Source organism: Pimephales promelas, chromosome 13 (genome assembly GCF_988280905.1).
Source record: "Pimephales promelas chromosome 13, fPimPro1.hap1.1, whole genome shotgun sequence".
Lineage (NCBI taxonomy): Eukaryota > Metazoa > Chordata > Actinopteri > Cypriniformes > Leuciscidae > Pimephales > Pimephales promelas.
Window position 1 is genome coordinate 28,555,653 of NC_142781.1, and position 22,620 is coordinate 28,578,272.

General features: G+C 37.6%; 1 long non-coding RNA gene across 3 annotated transcripts in view; it reads right to left on the reverse strand.

Annotated features, from left to right (window-relative positions):
* The window catches only part of LOC120493684 (uncharacterized), a 39,030-nt gene that overhangs the window by 11,633 nt on the left and 4,777 nt on the right, over window positions 1-22,620 (reverse strand). For 2 of the 3 annotated variants that reach the window (XR_016146063.1, XR_016146064.1), the window contains exon 3: window positions 567-1,949. This is a non-coding gene — a long non-coding RNA (uncharacterized LOC120493684). The remainder of the gene's footprint in view (window positions 1-566; window positions 1,950-22,620) is intronic. The other variant, XR_005625759.2, reaches the window with a different exon arrangement.

The window sequence follows — 22,620 nt, forward strand, 5'->3', positions numbered from 1 at the left end:
ACTTCTTTGTGAATCTGATACAATTATTGACTGAGACAAGAAGGGGAAGCAAACCCTTGACACGCTCTCACTGTCTGAGCTGCTTCTATCGTAAGGATCTCTCTCTCCATCAGCCTGAATGTTTACTTTGGATTACACTAGGTGCTTCCAGACCTCTGAGAACTCACATCCTGATGGACAAGCTGATATGATACGTCCTGTTGCACTCAAACATCCATGCAATTTGCTATAGAACCCCGAAAAAGCCCTCAGTAGCTAAACTAGTTGGATGTCAAGGTTGTAAAACATGTAACAGACGCTTCTGCTAATCTTTAATGACATTTCCGTGATAATTAAAGCTTGTTGTGTTTTGCATGACAGGTGCTGGCCAGGTCTTTCATGTGTGAATTATAGACTATAAAACAAGACATGAGAGGGTTTGTGTGATGTCACATCACAGGTATGAGACACATCTGATTTAGTGTTTAAAATAGCATTTATGACTTAAATAAAAATTGCAGCACACTAGAAATGTAATTTCTACATTTCTATTAAAATGAAAAGGCAAACAAAAATCCATTACATACCAAAGTTGTCATGTCTGTATGCCTCGATCCTGTTCAATTATTCAATCTCACTGGTGCCCAAGACATACATTCACTGATTGGCTTGCCATCCCATTTTCCAGAAGATAAAATGCATGGGAATATAAAAATTACACATACACAAAACAGTGAGTGAATTAACAGAAACTATCTGCAAAAATCATCCATCCAAAATAACACATTTTTGCCTATTGGGTTGATTATGATCACAGGAGCCTTTACTAATTGTAATTAAAGGTGCAATCTGTACATTTCTGAGATTAATATACTATTTTTTCGCCTGGTTTCACAGATAAGGCCTGTTTCTTACATCAAGCCATGAATTCAGCTTAATTAGGACATTTAATTAGCTTTTATAAACATGGCTAAGAAAAAAAAACATTACTGGTGTGCATCTTAACACAAAACAACGGCAGTGACAAATTTTAAAATATGTCAGTAAAAGTTGCTCAAACATAAGCCTTGTCTGTGAAACATTTTTTTTGAGTTTTATGATTTTTGAAACAAAAATTAAAGCAGCAGAATTGTTTTTAATATTAAAAACCGCATTTTTGACTCTGGCATCAAATCAGCATATTAGAATGATGATTTCTAAAGGATCATGTGACACTGAAGACATGACTAATGATGCTGAAAATGCAGCTTTATCATCACAGGGATAAATTACATTTGAAATATTGAAATATTTATTTAAATTGTAATAATATTTCCACAATATTAATGTTTTGCTGTATTTTTGATCCAATACATACAGCTGTGGTTAGAGACAGCCTTTAAAAACATTTAAAAAAAATCATACCGACCCCAAACGTTTGAATGGAACGTAGTGTTTTCTCTCATACAAAGCACATCATTGTGTTGATGTTTGTTTTACACGTTATAAAAGCACAACTACTGTATTAATTATTAATTTACAGATAATTATTGATTTACAGATAGAAAACGGTACATCATTTGAATGATTAAATAACTTATGTGTAGGATTTTTAATAATAATAAAAAAATACTTAATGTACTTTAAATGGAACATTGAAATATTGTTTGCCCACACATCACAGAGGAACTGGCACGGAAAGTCCCTAGGACAGTGTAACAGTGCTCTCTGACCCTGTGTGGTGGTCTACGAGACAGAGGGGGTCAAAAGAAAAGTCTAGATGTGGCTCTGAAGTTGAAAGTCTATGGGGTGTCTGAGCAACCCTATTTGATGTAGCTCACCACGGTTGCTGCTGCCGCATGCCTGTGAAGATGTTTTTGTGTGATGGCAGCTGGAGACTCAATCGCCCTTTCTCTCACAGGGAAATCTGCATGGCCCATTCTGACTGAGGAAACAGCGTTATGAAGGTCTTGACCCAGAGCTGGAAAATGCTGTGGGGGTTTGAGATGGTGACAGATAATGAGTTCAGATCTTCTAGGGACAGTCTTCACTAAACAGTTTTTCCTTCTTATATTAAAATCACAGGCCTTTAAACAGATACATTTTTACATTTCACTTATATGTTGCATTCACAATATACATTTTTAGTTCATGCATTCCCAAGACATAATCTATACCATGGCTAATAATTACCCTAAATTTAAAAGTTAAAATGTAAAATTATCATTAGAAGAAAATTTCAAACGGAACTTTTGCATATATATATATATATATATAGGCTATATATAATTTTGTATAAATATATATGAAGTATATACATGCAAATATTTCTTAAATGTATACATACATGTGTGTGTATTTATTTATACAAAATAATTATACACACTACACACACATATTATGTAAACACAAACTTTTATTTTGGATGTGATTAATCGTTTTACAGCCCACAGCCTATATATATATATATATATATATATATATATATAAAGAGATCAGATGCAAAAGTTTCATTTGAAATTTTCTTCTAATGATAATTTTTTTTTTATCAAGCTTGTATATTTAAGTTCAGTAATTTCACTTAAACGACAATTAATATGTAGGCCTAATCTTCATTGCCATTTAAGTGAAATTACTTTTATATTTTTTATTTTATATACGTATATATATATCTTTTTATATGATAAAAATTATCATATAAAAACCGGTACATATATAGGCTACATACAGTCAGGCCTACTGTATATATACACAAACTGTATACAATATGTAACCAATGTTCAATTGTTCAATTAAAATCTTGTAAAAATATGAAATTTCGTATTTAAAACATGATATTTTATATAATAATTTCTGCAAAAGTAAATTATGTGAAAATGCATTATTGTCTCTGGCAGTTTGAAAATACATTCAAAATACGGCATTGGACTAGCCAAAATCCCGCTCTTTGGTAAATAAGGAAACAAGGGCCGGAGCTCAGAGAGGTTTGACCAACCGAGCGGCTGCTGTTGCGGTGTAGTGGCCGGTGTCGGTGGTGCTGAAGGGAGTGAGGCAGAGGGAGGTTATCGTCTCTCTGTGGGGAAAATAACAGCCCCAAGGTAGACCGCAGCAAACAGGAAGGGTGTGGACAGGATCCGAGCGCAGCTGCTGCCGCTGAGCAGCGTCTGTTCCCTCTGACTTTGATGTGTGGGCACACCGTGCTCTGCGCCACGAGATAAACACTCTGGGAGCGAGGAATTGTTTGTGTTACGCATAGCTCCGTAATGACATGCAGCCTGTGAGAAAGTCAGCTGCCGCCGACAGACCCGCGGGAAGCACGTGTGGAGACCGTGACCCTGAGCTAATTGATGATGAGTGATGTCATTGATGAGTCATCGGTGGCTCCTTTATTAACATTTTAAACCTAACCATTGCATTGGTTTTACTGTGATCTAAGATAGAAATAATATTTTTGAAAAGTATTATTTTTAATTGCCCTTCCTCTGAAGCAGTTCTTTTTTCTGTTTATGTCACTGGTCCATGCTGGCTATTGTAAAGCTACATTTATTCTCGTTGAGCATGCTTTTTGTACTTTGTTTTAAAAAACATAAAATTGCTGAGAAAATTGAAGATTGAGGCAGACGGTGTTGGAAAGCATCCCTCTTGTCCTCTCCAACACTCCATAAAACATTACATTCACCTTGGGAATACTGGATGGAGAAAGACTTGTGGCATTGACTGGGAGGGAGGCGGACATTCTTCAAGGGTCTAAATAAAGTCTGTAAGACAGTCTTTCTCATGAGCCCGGACCCAGCATGTTGACTCATGAAGCATCAACAGAGGGCAGAGTGTGTGTGGCCTTAAATCAATGCTCAGCATTTGAAACAGAGTCTGTCTGACAGAAAACAAGTGACTGGTTTAGTGTTAGCAAAAGCACTGCGTGATCGTATGGAAATAACCATGAGTAGGCCTGCAGTTCTGCATGTTAGACTAAGTGCTCTCTTCCAAATGGAGGCTTGCCGGTTGTTTGGCTTCATCCCTCATTGGTCATCAATGGTCAGTTAGACCCCTGGCTTTTTAAATAGGCCCATGGGGTACTAAAAAAGCAATTAGGAACAAGTCAGTTTACTTAGTCTGTTTCAAGTACTTTTCAAGTTTATTTAAGTGACACAGTGGCCACAAAAGAGAACCTCAAATTATTTAAGTATGGTTATTAAGTATTATTCTTAATAATAATTATAATAATAAATGGTCATCGCAAGTTCCAAAAAACCTCCAGATCATGATTATCAAGGTTAAACTAAATAAGAGCTGTTTTTTTTATTCATTTTATATGAGCTTTGCTATTTTTACAACCTGATTTGTGATATATTTACATTTAACTTTGATGCTTAAAGTAGGTATGTTTAACAGCAAATCAGAATTGTATAGTACACTTTAAAAATGAATATGCTTTATCTAATCAATAGAATTGTGGCAACATTACAAGCAATATTATTAATTCAATTGAACAAATTAGAATTGAGTAAACGTTAATCAAATTATTCCGTAAAAGTTAACCATTTACAATGAGTAAACTTTAAACCAAAAAAAAAATGTCTCACTAACAGATAGACGTCAACGATTAATCAAGAACTCTTTATTTTATATTGCCGACATTGAAGACACCTGATGTTAACAAGCAGAATCACTGAAGGAGGAAACCGTAATTGTAAAACAAACCTAAAACAAACACTGATCACCATAATGGTGACATAAATGTTTATTTTTTTGGTTGTTGTAAGATGGTTAACTTTTAAGGCAACATGACATCATGACTTTTGCGTAAACATATACGCCACTTTTGAGTCAGGTGGCGTGTTATCTCCACGCATTTTGTGCTATCCGCGTGTATCCGCGTGTATGCGTATATGTCTACGCCATTAACGTCCGCTTCATTCCGCGTGTCTGAACACGCAGTCAAATCTCCAGTGATAAATGCCATTAACCCCAGTGACGGTTAAGTTTAGGGATGGGGTTGAGGTAAGTCACATCTTTTTTTTTACCTAGGATAGTAAGGGAACAGTCATAAATGCCATTAACCCCAGTGACGGTTAAGTTTAGGGACGGGGTTGAGGTAAGTCATATATTTATATAACGTTAAGTCAACGGCGTTCATAAACACGCTGAAAGGCGATTATGCGTCTTGATAGCACGCCAAAAATGGAAATACGAATTGGCGTCTCATACACACGCTACTTCATGAGATCAGTCTGTTTAAGGAATTAAGGAATTTTTGATTAGATAAAGCATATTCATTTTTTCAGTGTAAGACTTTTAGTGTTTGACAGGTCAACATTTACTGACGGGAAAAAAGAGGTGAGATGTAACTGTTTTTTAATAAGAACTTTGCTCATTAATTGTGGTCAGTTTTCCAAAGAGAATGTCAGTATCAATGTCCTTCAACACAATGTCTGTTTTACGCTGAATACAAGCTTTTCAGAGCCAGACCCCTCTTCCTCTGGCACCCTCCATTGTCATTTTCACTCTCTGGCTTTTGACACTTTTGCGGTCTACAGATTAGACAATGTTTTTTTTGAGCCATTGTTTGGATCTATTTATAAAGCGAGAGAGCGGTGAGAGGCAAACAAGCGCTCAGGTCCCATAGGTACTGCTGTAACCAGTGTTTCCAAAGACGTTTGTGTGCCGTAAACCTCTAATTAGGTAATTGGGAATGATGGAATATTGTATTTGTTTTGACTGGTCATCGTGAGTTCCAGTTATATTGTGGTATTGCATTGAATCGAGAACATGACTGGGAAATTGTTGAAGAACATAACAATGTTATTTTTTTATAATACAGCACACACTGCAATGGGAACCAACTGGCAAAGCTTTTTGAAAAAAAAAAAAAGAAGTTTTGTGGGTTTAAGTTAGTCTGCAGAGTTGAAAATGTTAAATATGATCTGTCAGACTTGGTTATACCGTACGGCATAAAACCAGACAGCGATGCCAGCGCAAGAAGGGTTTCACAAGCCAGTGATTTGTTATTATAATGAAATCAGAAATATTCATTACAAATTACCATCGCAATAGGGCTTTTGGCTAGCTGCTTGCCATTTCCATATTTAAATCGGCCATATAAACCTAAATCTTATTGACGGTGCATGACAGAAGTGTGTAATTCGGTCACGTTTGATGAAGAAAAGCTCGATTATCTGAGTTCATGGACTACATCGCAGTCTTTCAGGCATGTACAAAACCCTGGCCCACTTATAGAATGAGAGAGGGTGGTTCGTTTTCGGGCACAATGGGCCAAGCCCGTCAGTGCAGTGCACAATTATGCAAAATCAACCAGCTACTTACACGACTCGGTCCTTTATTTGCGTGACCTCAGCGTGTCAGAGCACGCATTGTAGCTTTGCAACCCCACACGTTCCAGAGATGCAAGCAGTGGGGTGCAGGATGCAGAGTCTTAGCTCTTGCACATTCCTGTGAGGAACGCAGGGGGTGTGGGAAAGACCTTGAGGTTGGATCAGCTGATTCATCCTCATGTTTAATTCTTGGTACAGTTTCCATTTGTGCTGGGGGTCTGGCTCCATCACACAGGGTTCAGCTCGATCAGAATACAGGCAGTGGAAGCCGTGACTTCTAAATTGCTTTGATTGTGCTCATGCAAATGCATGTAGCATCCTAAATAAAATGGGCTTTGTATGTTGAATTGAGTTTCAAAGACTCACTGAGAGATATACTTGGACCACCACCACACTAATCAAAGCGAATCACTGGGGCCTTATAGAGAAAGGCCTGAACAAGTCAATGAGAGGGCTTAACTGATCTCTATTTCTTTTAAGGCATTAGAAATGGCCTTTTTCCCCCAGCGTTCGTAAACAAGTCATAGATTATGCGAAGAACAAATTTATGGCAGCACCATAAATCAAATTGGGAATATATTTTTGCAAAACGTTTATTGAGTTTGGGCATCAATGTAGAATCTTTTCAAATTAGCATCCTTAAATTATAGTTTAATTAATGAGTGAGAGTGTGACAGTGGAAATTAGACGTCTCAATGACGCACGAGAATAAGCCGAGGGAGTTCGCCGCTCAAATGACTGTGAGAATTGTGTGGAGGCTAAGAATGTAATTATGCGTTCCATGAAAGAAAATGCTTGCGGTGGGTCAGTGATGACTTATTTGTCATTTAACAATAACCATTTACTGCAAAAGCTAAAAGATTTCTCAGACAGCACTCTGGGCAACAAATCTGGCTAAATGTACAGTAACAAAAAAACTAAAAACTGGCAGCTAAATTACATTGACAACATCAGTACTGATATAAAGTTAATGTATCCATCAACTTACCAATTTATATCAATATATCCACCAAATTACCAAAATAAGTAGTAAACAGATAAACAGTCTGAGCAAAGTGTTGAACAAAAAAACTAAATCAGGATACGGGACACTATGGTAAACATTAACTAAACATGACATCTTAATGTACAAAAATAAAATTACACAAATAGTTTTATAAAATATCATTAAACTTGATGTGAACATCCTTTTCCTGTTTTTCACCGTAATTCTTACGAAGAGTACAGTATTTTACAGTATAATTATTGTCATGGTAACTTATTAGACTTTTTCACCGATTAAGGAAAAATAACTTACAGTTAACCAATTAACTGGACTTTTTCTCTGTAGCATTTTGCAATTTTACAGTACATTATTTTAGTATAATTTCTTAGGAGTAATTATTGGTTGTAGCCAAAATTCATGGATTTAGTGACATTGCAATCACCAAGTTTAATTTAAAAACTCATTTTACATTTCGTTTTTTTTCAGAAAATATAATGTATTATTTACATCTAAAATGGACAGAACTGGTAATGTAAAACATTTTTTGAAACCTTTGTTTATAGATCAGTCCAAGAACAAAATGTAAATTCTATTATCTGCATGTTTAAACTATCAGCACATGAACTCATTGTAAATAAATTATCTTTAACCGCAAAGCTTGCTAAATGTAAACTGCACTAACCACAAAGCCCCTGAGCTCACTTTGTTGGTTGGCTCACAAAACTAACGATCACATGACCGGGGAGCAGGTGAGCATATGCTCCCACCACCTGTTTAATATTTAACAGTGGGAACGAGGACTTTGAGGAAGCCCCATGGCATCTGCAGTGTCTGTGTTTCTGTGGTAACGTGATTGTTAGCGCTTGTTGGAAGGCACAAGGTCCAACACAACACAATTAGGCTGGCTGGCAGCAGAGGAGCGAGCTAATACTGATTATAATTACGTGTTGATCTCATCGCCTCCTCCTCCATCAACAGGCTTGTTTAAAAACAGATATCCGTTAGGATTGTTTTCACACGGAGTTCCCGAACGAGACTGCAGTGATGATGTTGCAACGGACATTACGCTTTTGTTGAACAGTCATCATCAGTGCTAATTATTCTTTTCCCCTGTGCATCAATGATCGATCAAATATTTGTAACAAAGTAATAAAATGTGAAATCATCCTCTATTCATTGCTAGAAACTAGCAATTTAATGAAACTTGATTTGTTGTTGCAAGAAACAAATATATATATATATTTTTTTTTTTTAATGATTTTTAATATAAATTTTGGTAAGACTTTAGTTTAGGGTCCAATTCTCACTAGTTGCATATTAGCTTGCAAATTAGGATATTGGCTGTTTACACTTGTAAAGCCCATATTAATGCTTTATTCTGCATGGCCTTAATGGTATCCCATTCCTAAACTAAACAACTGCCTTATTAAGCACTGCAGTAGGACTTTATTAAGGCAAAATTCATAGTTAATAGTTAGTCAATAGTGAGAATTAAACCCTAATCTAAAGTGTGATTTAAATTGTATAACAATGACATAAAAATGAATTAATAAACACAAAATAAAAAAGGTAATATTATTTTGTATTATATTGTGTCTGTTCATGTTTCACGCAGACAAATATACATGCAAATTAAACACATTCTAAATAAACAATATTGTTTATTTCATAAATATATGTTAAAATGCTGTATTTTAATATAAAATGTATTATTAAAGAAACTATATATATATATATGGTTTTACATACATTTACAAAAAATGTACAAATATTTATATATAATTATACTGAATATATATAGAGAGAGAGAGAGAGAGAGAGAGAGAGAGAGAGAGAGAGAGAGAGAGAGAGAGAGAGAGAGAGAGAGAGAGAGAGAGAGAGAGAGAGAGAGAGAGAGAGAGAGAGAGAGAGAGAGAGAGCTAGGTATACATTCTGAAATAACACACATCATCAATCACATAGAAGCAAAAACATATTTGTGCTGTTCGGTGCCTTACATCTGTAATAATCAACAACTTTTCAGCTCTGAACTGTGCTCAAGCCAAACAAGCATCACATACAGCTGTCCGAGTTTATTTTTCCAAACCACAGATGAAAAGAGTGAGCAACTTTAACAAGTTATGGTCCTTCTGCCTACACATCACCTTAAAAACCATCAGGAGTGGTGAGTGTGACGCTTTCATGACATGCCTTCCCTATAAATGTGAGCCAAGTGCCCAACCAGAGACAAAACATCAGCTCTTGGCAGGTTAAAAGGCTCTCTACACTAAGTACCTGTGGGGGTGAGCGACCAGAGCTGGAGCACGCTAATGTGAGTCCTTCAGGACACCTCTGCTTTGAACTGTTGTCCTGCCCACACCAGAACTTCCTTTGCGGAGAGCTCGGGCTGTGCCAATTTGGCATCCTCCCGTACTCACACTGCTCCGCACTGACAGTTAAATTGATTCTGGCACCGCGTCGTGCCACCTGCAGCTAGCCCTCTCCTCACCCATGCGAGGTCCTGTCAAACCAGTCTACTGGCACAGGCTGTGGTGCACGCTTTTCAAAGAGTTGGCTGCAGATGTTAACTCAAGTATGAAACGTTTTTGTTTCAAATTATGATGAGGTTTTTGTTGCCTTGACAGATTCAGATCACAAGATGCTTAAAACGAGTGCAATTTGAGCTTAACTTGACACAAATTTCCAGGCAACTACAAGGGTCTCATAAACTATGTTTCATCCAAAGTTGCGAATTCAACGCGTAAAACATTTGCAAATAAAGCACCGATTCCATACCATGTGTTCAAGGGAACAAAATTGTCTCTTCCTGGGAAACTAGTGCAAAATATCTGCAATAAAAATGGACGTTGCTTCAATTAAAGAAGCCACTGTGTCTCTTTTTTGTGCATAATACAGGCTTGTGCCTCAGAGACGAAACGCAATACAATTCGGAGGCGGGCGAATGGTGTTCGGGAACGCAATTGTGTGAGATAAATACTTTGAGTTTGACTTGGTTTCAGAATGATCAAACTAACATTTGAGATGCTGTGCAACTGGTTAGTCCAGTTATCCAATCAATTATACATCATCTGCAGAGGAAAACTCATGAGTTTTTGCTGCGCATTGAGGGATTTATTCAGTAAACGGGTTTCCATCGTCGTCTTATTGGATAACAACAAATTATGTTTACGCACACCTCATATCCCAAATTATGCATATATGATATCCCAAAAGGTGGATGGAGACATATTGCATTCATTCCAATTCAATCTTTCTCAAAGAACAGCAAGAGCTTTGAATTGATGGTCTACTGAAAAACTATAAGGTTAATGGATAGACATGCAGAACATCTGCCAGTCAAAGTTCCTGGGTCTGGGAAAGTGTCCTCTATGAAAGAAGACCTTCATAAATGTCACATCTCTCTGATTCCCATCACATCTAAAATAAGAAGCATGAGAAGTGACGGATATTGGCGACTTTCATCTTTTCGAACAATACTGAATCTCTGTATGGGAGACAGCCTTCATGCCTTAATTGAATTACCATCCTGTTATTGGTCTGTGGGATACTGAATATGCCATACTATGGCGATTCAGACAGTGGCCAACTTCTCCAACCATTTTCCCATGTCTCAGCGCAAGTGAATTGGCACAGGTCCTCAATGTTTTCCCCCTTAGTAATCAGATTTTTTTTGGTCAAGTTGAATGTGTTGAAGGATTGAGTTACTGAACATGTTTTATTTTCTGACCAGGCACCCCATTGGGAGTATCCCCTTGTCCTCAAGCATACGTTGGGTTACTAATAAGACTAAACGTTCGTGCTGGGATAATAGGCCCTTGACAAGTAGAAAGCATAACAACCACAGCAGTCATTTCCTGATCGGTCTAAAGAGCTCTGGTCTTGCAGGCCAGCATGTCTGGTTGCTTGGCATTGAGTGAGTTTTAAAAAAATACCCAGATTAATCTACCGTCTACACATTTCTGCCTGTCAATATCTCTTATCAGAGAAGGGCTGGGTCTTTTCCCTTACAGGTTCACCAGATGAAATAATACTGGAGTGCTGCAGATTTTGGGTGGGGCGGGAGACGACAAACAAATGACTTTGATTCTATACAGAGTCACACTTACTAGCTGGCATCTCATGCACATCTGGTGCAGATATGATATATCTTAGTTATTCAATGCATTTGGAGGGTTCGGATGCTTGAACTTTATGAAATGCATTCTTACAACAATATGGCAAAAACAAAAATATGTGACTGCTTGTGAGCTGTCAAACAACTATGACAGCCCTTTCTACCTCCTCACCCCGAGGACTTTAAACAAGGACTTTAAACAAATCTATTCACTGTCATAATAAAATATTAGCTACATATTTTTTTTCCCTAATGCCCAGCCAAACACTGCATAAGGAAAAATTTACATAAAAAGATTGATATGGGACTAAATATATTTTTTAAATACAGTGAGAGATAGGGAAAATCATAGTTTTGTGTACTATAAAAAAATGATATATCATATTTTATGTAATTATTTTTATGTATTACATATTTTTATATCAAATGTAATAATAAACAAATTCCATTTGTAAAATTTTTTAATGAATGATGTAGGGATACAAAGAGAGGGACACTTTCTTAATTTTTGTCTCCTATATATAAAAAATAGGTTAATTAAAAAAAAGTAAATACATTTATATATATATAAACTTATTTAATTATGTTTATAATATATATATATATATATATATATATATATATATATATGTAAAAAAAAATGTTTTATTTATTTAGCGCCTTTACTCATCTCCGGATTATTTCAAGATCACTTAAATGCACACAACGCAAACATTAAGAAAGCTTTGTGGATTTGTGTCAACTCCTCTGGAGAGCCAGGGATAATTGTATGTGATCTTATGAATGAGAGTTATTCATTTTACAAACCAAGAGGAAAAGTGGTGGGAGGTAAGTCAAACTTTTTTTTTTTTCGCCTAATGAAAATCATCACAAGAGAGGTTGTTTGGAAAGCCAAATGGAAGATGACATATAGTTTAGGCCAGAAATAACAGTGGACATTTTGTCATTATTTGTAAAATCGTATTTATTTGCAACATTTAACAAGTGAAACATAAAAGACAGTCAGATTAAAGGGGTTCTATTATTCTCTTTTACTATTTTGTTTTTGGGGTGTACTGGAAAATGTTTTCATGCTTGATTGTTAAAAAAACTTATTATTTTTCATATATTTCACATTTTTACAGCTCCTCTCTCCCAAGTCCACCTCAAATGAGCCATCTAAGTCCTGTTTCGATGAAGCCCTTCTATGCGAAATACAAATTGTGCTTTGATTGGTTAGCTAGCCCAGTGTGTTGTGATTGGCACTGCTTAGCGCATGTTCTGAAAACGTTCTTTGACCGAAAACAGGATGTAAATACAGGTATGTGAGCTGGCTGAATTAACATAATTTTTATTAATATCTTTCATTTAATTTTTATTAATATCTTGCCCCATTGAGGGTCAACAGGGTGCGAATTTTAAAAAGACGATTTTGTCGTTTTTGTACTGACAGCACTCCAAATGTACAAAAAATGAGCTCAATGTTAAAATTGACCGGAGTTCTCCTTTAAGAAGGTCCAAAAAAGGGGTTTCGGAACCGGTGTGGGGGAAAAAAAGCATCTCTTTAGCATTGGCAGCAACTCAGCAATTATTTAAATGAGTAACATTATGAATTTATAAGCAATCACATTGAAGTCCAAACGAGCTGTTTATTGTAGTTCTTGGAAAGTGGATTCTGTAAAATAAAATGTCTCGCTTTGGAGTGGACTTAGATCATAAAAAAGATTGGCAAGTTTACAGGACAAAGCTCAAACAGCAACATTACACAATAGGTAAGGTTGAAGAACTGGAAAAGCATAATAGGACTCCTTTAAGATTAAGTTAATGTATGCAGCCTGATACCCTGTTTATATATGTAGGCTTTGCTCCGTGGCTTGAAAACATGAAATATTACATTTTTATGCTGTGGACAGTGGCACACTTAACGACTATAGCTGAAACATTCTGAGACTTAACTGAACACACTTACAGACTGTTTCCAATGACTGGAGCAGATTTTAGACACCACTCATAATCGGCCTTACAGTCGTTAAGTGTATTCACGGCTTTAGGGAAAGGCACTAAAAATGTAACAGTCAGCCTGCATAACAAGGAAACTAATAAGCAAAAGCCAGCAGTCCTTACCCCGTTTTTATACTAATTTTCAGTTTTTTTGCTTTATTTGAATAAACATTACAAAAGTTGTGATGTCAGAGAGCGTAGGTTAACACCCCTCCAAATTCAACTCCTTGCTTGGCTTGCTGAGTCAATGGCCAAACAAACTCGTTGTTTGACCATTCTTTGAAACAAGAAATGTTTTAATCACTAAATCAGCATAGAATGATTTCTGAAGGATTATGTGACACTGAACTTCTAGAATAATGGCGGCCAAAAATTCAGCATTGCCATCATAGGAATAAATAGAATTTTACAGTACATTAAAATAGAAAACAAATATTTTAAATTATAATAATATTTCACAATATAACCATTTTTACTGTATTTTTGTTCCAATAAACAGAGATGTTGTGAGCATATGAGACTTCTCACAAAAACATAAAAATAAAAAATTCTTACTGACTTTTGAACAGGAGTGCATATAATATTATTTCATATATTACCACATACTACTGACATAAATATGCACTCTTTTTTGTGCAGCATGAAACATGCCATAAACACATTGGTCTATGTATGCAGACATCAAGGCAGATCACTAATCTCAGTGTCCATGAAGGAAGGATATAAAAAAAAATCCCTCAACCCACACACACACACGTCAAACACTCAAAGTGCTAAAACACTCTAATGTCCCGGTCTCTATGATGTTCAGACACTCACTGACTCTGTGAAGTCCTTCTCTCAAACACACAAATGCTCCTGTTTCACACACAACACACAGCTCTCCCTTTCTTTAATCTCTCCAAACACCTCCCCCAAAAACACTCCTCAGCACGTACACACTCTGCAGACCTCCCTCAGAGCTTGTACTCATCTGCATGAACTCAACTGCATGAAAATAAGTTTGAAAGTAACTGAGAGGGAGAGATGGGAAAGGTGAAAAGAGGATAGAGAGACATGAGACGAGAGGGACTTGAGCTGAGAGAGATGGAGAGAAAGAGAGAAAAGAGGCTGGGGAACAGCAGGGTTAAGTGTATCTCGTGACGTGAAGGGAGAGAAAGCAAGCAATGTCCAGTTCGCAAATGAATTGTTCATTCGAGTAAATCTTTTCAATTAATAAGTTGAACCGGTTCTCATAATCAGTCTGAATGATTCGTTCAAGAAAAAAATTACAGTTCTCTTCTGGAAAGTGTTGTTATGTTAATTAAAAATAAAACTATTTAAAAAATGTTTTCGTTAATTAAAATAAAGATAAAATAAAAAATAAATATTAAATGAAAAACTTAAACTTAAAAAATGAAAATTAGACATGCTGCCCTGGCAACTAATATTAAGTGCTAAAATGACTAAAAAACAAAACAAATAAAAATAAATTAAGGCTAAATTGATTTATTTTAAATAAAATATAATAAAAAATGACAAAAGCACATTACAAAATTACTAAAACTTAAACTAAAATTAAAATAATACAGAAAAAAAAAAAAATTAAAGCTCAATTAAAAAATGTAAAATATGAATAAATACTATGGTGTATAAACATCGAACATGCCTGACTTCCAATCATCCGGGTTAACTACTCGCCATGTTACAACCGCTCACTGAAACCAGAACATTTTCTTTCGAACATGTTCATCTCGTGTTGATCCGGCTTTATGACTCACCCAGTCACTGAACTATGAACCGCTTCTTTCGGTTTGATTCATTAAGAGCTGGGAATGGACGAGTAATCATGTGGAATGAACTGTTGGAACGGAACAGAAATAATGTATGAAAGAAACCATACTGGAAATATGTTTAGGACAGGACAATTGTAGCGTTTTCTAAAAGACAGGGGAAAAAATGCTAATGGATATGGCTTTATTGCAATGATTAAAGAACTACTAAATTGATTCCTTTGAACTGAAACAAACTGCTCAAAAGATCCGATTCACTGAAATGAATTGACTGAATGAACTGTCCCATCGCTACAGTGTAGAAAGGGAAAATGAATGGCTTTCCTCCAGAACTGTCTCCTCCACCCTCTCTCAGGGTTGTTCTCATGGCTCTTTGGCCAGGGAGGGAGAGGAGCATCGCTGACTTTCTCGGCCCCTGTGCACAAACCACAGAGAGCTTTTTGTGATGGGAGCCCACGTCTGTCACTTGCATTCGATCTTCCCGGACACGATGCAGTGGCGGCCTACAGGGGTCGCCCCCAGGGCGCTGATCAGGTGACCTTCCCACCACGTTCACAACTCCTTCAGCAGCAGGAACAACAGCATGTCTCTAGAGGCAGGCACACACACACACACACACACACACGTCAAACACTCAAAGTGGTAAAACACTCGAATGTCCCGGTCTCTATCTTCCCTTTGTGGATTACATCCACGTTTGGATACATTAAAGCACACGTACATGCTGACACGCACACACACACGCGCACGCATGCACGCACGCACGCACGTCAAACACTCAAAGTGGTAAAACACTCTAATCTCTATCTTCCCTTTGTGGATTACATCCACGTTTAGATACATTAAAGTACACTCACACAAGCATATGCTCACACACACACACACACCCACACTTCTCTTTCCCACGGATACACATTGTTCACTTCCCAAGCCTCATTAATTCAGTACATACAACATGTAACAAATATAAAATCCTTTCTGAACTAAGAATTATCTCATGTATAAAAAGTACATTTACAGGATTGTCTTTATGTTGCTTCAGTACCATTTTTCAAACATGATTTATACAATTAAGTACTCCCCGTTTCAAAAATCATGTTTAAAAATAGCACAGAAGCAGACAATTGCCTGCGGTGCACACCTTCTATCTCCAGGCATCTTATGAGCCATTAAGTATGTCGGAATTACCTTCAATTTGTCTGATTTGACCATCTGGGATTCTCACTATCTGGATTGACTTCCTCCAATTCAACTTTGTTCTTGACTTCTATTCTTTGAGACTCTCCCATGCAGAGTGAATGAGTTACATGGACGCACTATGTCTTGGCCATGGCACTGAGGGCTAAGGAGGGTCCGGCCCAGCCAGTGAGCTTTCATGATAGGCCCTCTCTGACTCACAGAGAATCTCTCTCATTATTGAGTTTCAGGACATTATGGACTGTTGATATTGTCATGTTATCATCTCAGATATTTGAAATCTTATGGGAAAATGGCCAAGGAAATTATAAATACTGCTGGTTCTCTGGAGGAGAGAATTCCAGCACCTAAAGTGCATATTTTCATGATTTTGAACACGAGAAACTTAACTGTAAGGTCAAAAATGTAACAAAACAAAAAAACTGTGGGGTCAGAGAGATGCTGAACTATTAAAAACATGTATCAGCGTACTTCTAACCAAGACTAAGAATAAATTATATAAGAATAAAATATAGCCACAACAACAACACAACAACACCACACACAGATACACACCATAACAAAAGGCCATCTGCTGTTTTAGATTTACAAATAAAATAATAATAATAATTCTGTATGATTTAAAAGATTGTTTCCCCATAGGGACCGAAAAAAATTCCCTATTATTACTATACTATACTTAACTATACTTTTAAATCCCCCCCAACAACCTAGCAATGCGACTGAGAGCTTTGCATGGGCATACATCATATAAAAGTGAATTTAGAATTGTTATTGTTTATCATGTTTTCCAGTATTGCACAGTCCTTATGGAGCACCCCCTATTGACGATAAAAGTAATAGCAATAACATTGATCAGCACCAGTCCTGCTTCATAAAACCTGCAAGTAAAGTCATTGGGTTCAGATTCACGAGTATGCTTGTAAAAAAAAAAAATTCTTGCAAAAGGCAGGCTGGTGTTTTAGGGCCAGCACAATGAGTCTGTGCAGCAGTGTGCTCACAGCACTTCCCAGTGTTGTACTGAGAGAGATCCCCTCGCTGATAAACAGTGCCCTCTCCACCCTTACACGTCTCTATCAAGATCTGGAACCGCTGCCACTTTAGTACCGTTCCCACATTGGCCTGATGCGTATACACAACGCACTAACACACTCCTCTTCCACGTCCTCGCATTCAACATGCCCCTAGGAAATCCAAGGGAAGTTAGTGCAGGCGGTTAAAGCAATGTCCCAATGTAAAAAATATCCCTATGTGTGAGTGCTTTATCACATCTTTTGGATTTCTTTGCATGGTTTATTAGATTGATGGGTTGGACTGCGGTGTTAAATTGTTTTTAAGTTGTTTGCTCATAATACACTTCACTAATTAACATTTGATTAACAGTAACTCACTGCAGTGCAGGCTGTTAGTGGGACATTAAGCACCTCGGGAGTTTGTTTAATATTAGCAGAGTTGGTTAGAGTGAAGAACAAGAGGATATTTAATGTGCTAGGTCTATTCAGCCGCTGTCAGATCAAATATCAGTCTAAAGATGTAGTGTTGTTCTGTACAAGTTTCTTTCTTATGTGGAAAAATAAATGGGGGAATTTTATATATAGGCTACATTTAAATGCACTACTGAGAAGTTTGGGATTGGTAAGATTTGTTAATATTTTTGAAAGTAGTCTCTAATGCTCATAAAGGCTGCATTTAATTAATCAAAAATCAGTAAAAACAATAATATTGTGAAATATAACAATTTAAAATAACTGTTTTCAATTTGAGAAGATTTTCAATTTATTCTGATAAAGCTGAATTTTTTTTAGCATCATTACTCCAGTGTCACATGATACTTCAGAAATCCCTCATAAATGTGGCCCAATAAACATTTATTTTTTATTTTAAAGTTGAAAACAATTGTGTTGCTTAATATTTTTGAGGAAAGCGATTTTTTTTGTAACATTTTAAATATCTTTACTGTCAATTTGATCAGTATAACGCACCGTACAGGCCCTAACTTAGTGTAAATTTAAAGTTTGTCACAGCTAAAAAAAAATATTTTTTTAATTGATAAAATGTTTGACAGTTGAGAGATTGGACTGAACCATATAAATGAACTACAATCAAATCTACAGACATTTCAACATGGAAAAAAGGCCAACATAATAAATAAAGATCTAAAGATGAGGAAGGCCAATAAGTAAGAGTGGCCAAAGCCAGAGAAACATCGTTCTTAAACATCACAAACACGACTCTCATTACTTAAACCAATGATTTACTGCTGTCATATCAGGGTGGAGAAGTCTGGCTGGAGGGGAAAAAAGTGTCGCCCTTTCATGAAAAATGGAGAGCTGTCGGAAACGGTGAGGGCGAGCGAGCAGTGCCATGGGGTTGCCGGTGTGTGTAGGGAGGAAGCGCAGGGGAAAGCCTGCATCTGGTCACTAATGAGCCGCTTACAGGCAGCGTCGTTCTCATCAGCTCTGTTTGTTTTCACAGGCCTCTCTGTGTCCACTCCACGATTGTTTTGCTTGGTAGGTCCTGCCGTCGTTCTCAGGCTCTCGGACCCTTATTTATCAAGCGACTGCCCTGTTTTTTTTTTGTGCCTCGAATTCATTGGGCTAAATATAATCTCTCCTTCCTTCTCGGCCGGTCACTTGCATTGTGACAGACAGTGGTTCTCAACCACATCGGTATAAGAGATAGATTGGGGGTGTTTCCCATTGCTTTAACCTTCTCTGGCTGTGGTCCAATGCAACGCGAACAGGATGTAGTGCAAACATTTTCTCAAATGTGTGTGTGTGTGGAAAAGATGTGCTGATTTTTTGATGGGATTCATAGGATTAGTAGCTTTAAAGTAAAAAAAAAATGAACTTCCTGAACTGGAACTGTGAAGCTATGATAAGTTTTAAATATATGCATTTTTAAACAATTTTTATTGATAATGACCGCAAAACACCTTTTTGATAATTAAAGTTTGTAAAAAAAAATAAATAAAAAAATTAATTTAGTCATAATTGACCTTCAGGTTGTCCCATAAGACTTTTATGCTTGCCTGTAGTTTTCCATAAAATGCAAGAAAATTCTTCGTTTTGCAGTATATACTGTATATTTGATGGTGTTCTTTTTGAAATAATAATAATTAAAAAATCTGTTTACCTTGTGTGGAAAAGAGCAGGCCAGTCTAAACAGCTAAACATTTGTGTTAATCAAAAGTCATAAAAAGTCATAGGATGACATAGGGTGAGCAAATAATGACAGAATTTTAATTTGTGAGTGAACTATTTCTTTAAGCCTTTTTCTAACTTTTCCTAAAGGTGATTTTTTTTGTTACATCTTAATGAATAATATAAGTAAATGTGAGGCCTTTGAGAGCTCTCCTTCACAATTTAAGTTTCTTTTGGTCTCATTGACAGACATGAACTAAGGTTGTCTGTTTTTACAGCTTGAAAATACAACCACATGACTTGTGATCAGTAATCCCTCTTATCGTGGACATGTTGTGACTCCCCCTGCCATAATTCCTGATCAGTGATCCTTAAATGCTAATATTACTTGTGTGCTTTTTTTGGCCCGCACTTTTCTGTCCACGATGAACGCTCGAAACGCTCGACCAGCTTAGGGATAAAAGTTGGACCCCTCAGACCCCTAAAGCCCTCCTGAATACCCTTTCAGGCGGCCAGCGCGCGGGGGGTTTGGACTCTGATCCACGCTCCTTTTTTACAAGTACCACCGTTCAAACGTGACAGCAGGCCAGCACTTCAGAAGACTGATTCAAAGGTATGGCCATGGGCCGCTGTTCAATGGGTCCTACCCATCACATGCTCTTTGGCTAAATCATCATGACCTGAGATTTCAACCACTCCGCCACACTCTTTCCCAGGCTTTTCTCCTTGTGCATGCTCTGGTGACAGCCAAACCGCCAGCTAGAACGAACCCCCACCCTCTTCCTTTTTCTCTTCAAACATTTCCTAACCAGACTCGTTCTATGAAAATACATAACCGATGCGTCCCCAGGAGAAAAGAGGGACCGAAAGGGAAAAAAAAAGAGACTCCATGTTGCATTATGCAATGGAAAGGGGCCGTCGCTGGGCAGACAGTGGCACTCTGTGTGAGAGAGCGTGGGGCACGGCGGGGCGGCGTGGTGCTGGTGTTGCGCTGGGAACGGGGCGATCTCGGTGAGCCGTGGGAGCGACGGCGAGGAGGACAGGGCTCCTGGCGGCACTGTGCTTCTCTCCCCCAGCTCTTTATCTCTCACGCGGGAGAAGTGGGTCAGCTTTTGGGGCCGAGGTACGGTTACATTTGAGAGCCTCCACTGAATGAGCTCTACTCCCTTGATTACAGGGCAACGTTTCAAAACGCAATTTATCAGAAGTGTTACAAAAGATGAAATGAGAAACTGACGGGAAATCTTTAGGCCTACAGTAATCTGGGAAGAGGAGCTGATACGAGATCATTTGAAGTCTCATTTGTGTTCATTAAAAATTATGACAATTTTTGTCAAGTCCTCTAATTTTTTTGGATGTTCTAAAATAATCAGTACTATAACAGCAGTGAATAAACACTCCCTGTTTGTATCACTCTGCATTTCAATTCACTAGCAACTAGCAGACCAAAAACTGCCTAAATCACTAATTAACTCACGTTACATTAGTTACTGTTGCTTCGTGGTTGTATCATATTTGTATAAAAGCAATAAAACGATCTCTCAATGATGTTGTACAGAATTTGAGACTGAATCAGTGATTACCTGCAGCACATTAAAACCTATACAGTTTTAAAGGGAGTATTCACCATCAAAAATGAACATTCTGTAATTGTTTACTCATGCCTCATGCCATTCCAAACCTATGCCTTTCTTTCTCCTGCATGCATAACATTAAGGCTTTCATTTTGGGTGAACTATCCCATATAAGTAAGTGAGTGAATGAGTGAGTGACTGACTGGTCAATGATGTATCTCAATGCGCTTCCTGCAAAATCAAGAGCTAAATATTTTGGCATAGCATACAAACAATCTTTCTTGGTATCCAGTACATTACAGACCAGCCTTAAAAGTTTAGCTTGGCTAAAAATCAAGTCAGCATGTAATTTATGCCAGGTTGCTCTTTTAGGCACCATCACTGGGGTTAAATTTCAGAGCCAAAATGATGGCATTTCAACATGTTTGTCGTCAAAGAGGACGTAGTGCTACTGCGTTTAAAGCGCGTCAATAATCGATTCCATGGCCGCCAAAGGCTTCACCTCCACTTTAACAAGAAGTGAGCAGAGCGGAGGCACAGACCTCTCACTGTGCATCACCGCCGCAGCCTCTCACGGGCTCTAAATCAAAGCTCAGGAGCCATGAATGACAATGTCCCTTTCTTCAGACTCTTCCCTCTGAGGAAGAAAGGCCTGCGAACCCCCAATGTGATCCCTGAGAGGGAACAGCGTGGCCTCCCCCCCCCTTCCCACCGCTGAACTCAGTTTATGGCCGGGCTGAGGTTGCTCACTTCAAGGTAGTGTTCTTTTGAACAGTGGCGTTGCCGGGGCTCGTGTTACACCTGCCCCCGCTCTAACCTCTCCTCATTCACACGGCCCTCCGGGACAAGGCCCTTCTCTGTCTGCCTGCCCTGCCGCACAAAGCACCCACAAGCCATCACTGCCAGTGCTGTTTGTTAGCCACCATCGCCCCAGCACTGTCCGCTCACACAATGTGTGACTGTGGTGGAAAGGCCCCCCTGACACCCAGCATAGGCAGCCGGGGGGATTTCAGATCCATTACCCATCGCCATGGCAATCTACGGAAGAGAAGGTTTATGTTTTATTTATGTAAATGTATACCTTGAATCACTGTAAGTAGATTTGTAGATAAAGTCTGCCGAATTATAACGTTCAAATTAACCCAAGGAATTGCTTCTTTAAAGTTTCTGATCCAAATGTCATCCATTTGTGTTTTAAATGCGTCACAGCTATTGGAATATATCTGTATACACTACTGATCCATCGTCAAGATTTTTTCATGTTTTGACAGAAGGCTCTCATGCTCACAAAGGCTGCATATTTGATCAAAAAATACAGTGAAAACAGTAATGTTATGAAATATGATTGAAATTTATAATAACTGTTTTATAATAACTAATTTTTTCCTGTGGTGGCAAAGTCGAATCTTTCAGAAATCATTCTGATATGTGGATTAGATTAAACATATCTTTATTATTATCAATTTTAAAAACAACCTTACTGCACTTTTTTTTCAGGATTCTTTGATGAACAAATTACAAACAACATTCATTTTAAAGTACAATTTTTGTAATAATGTTATGGT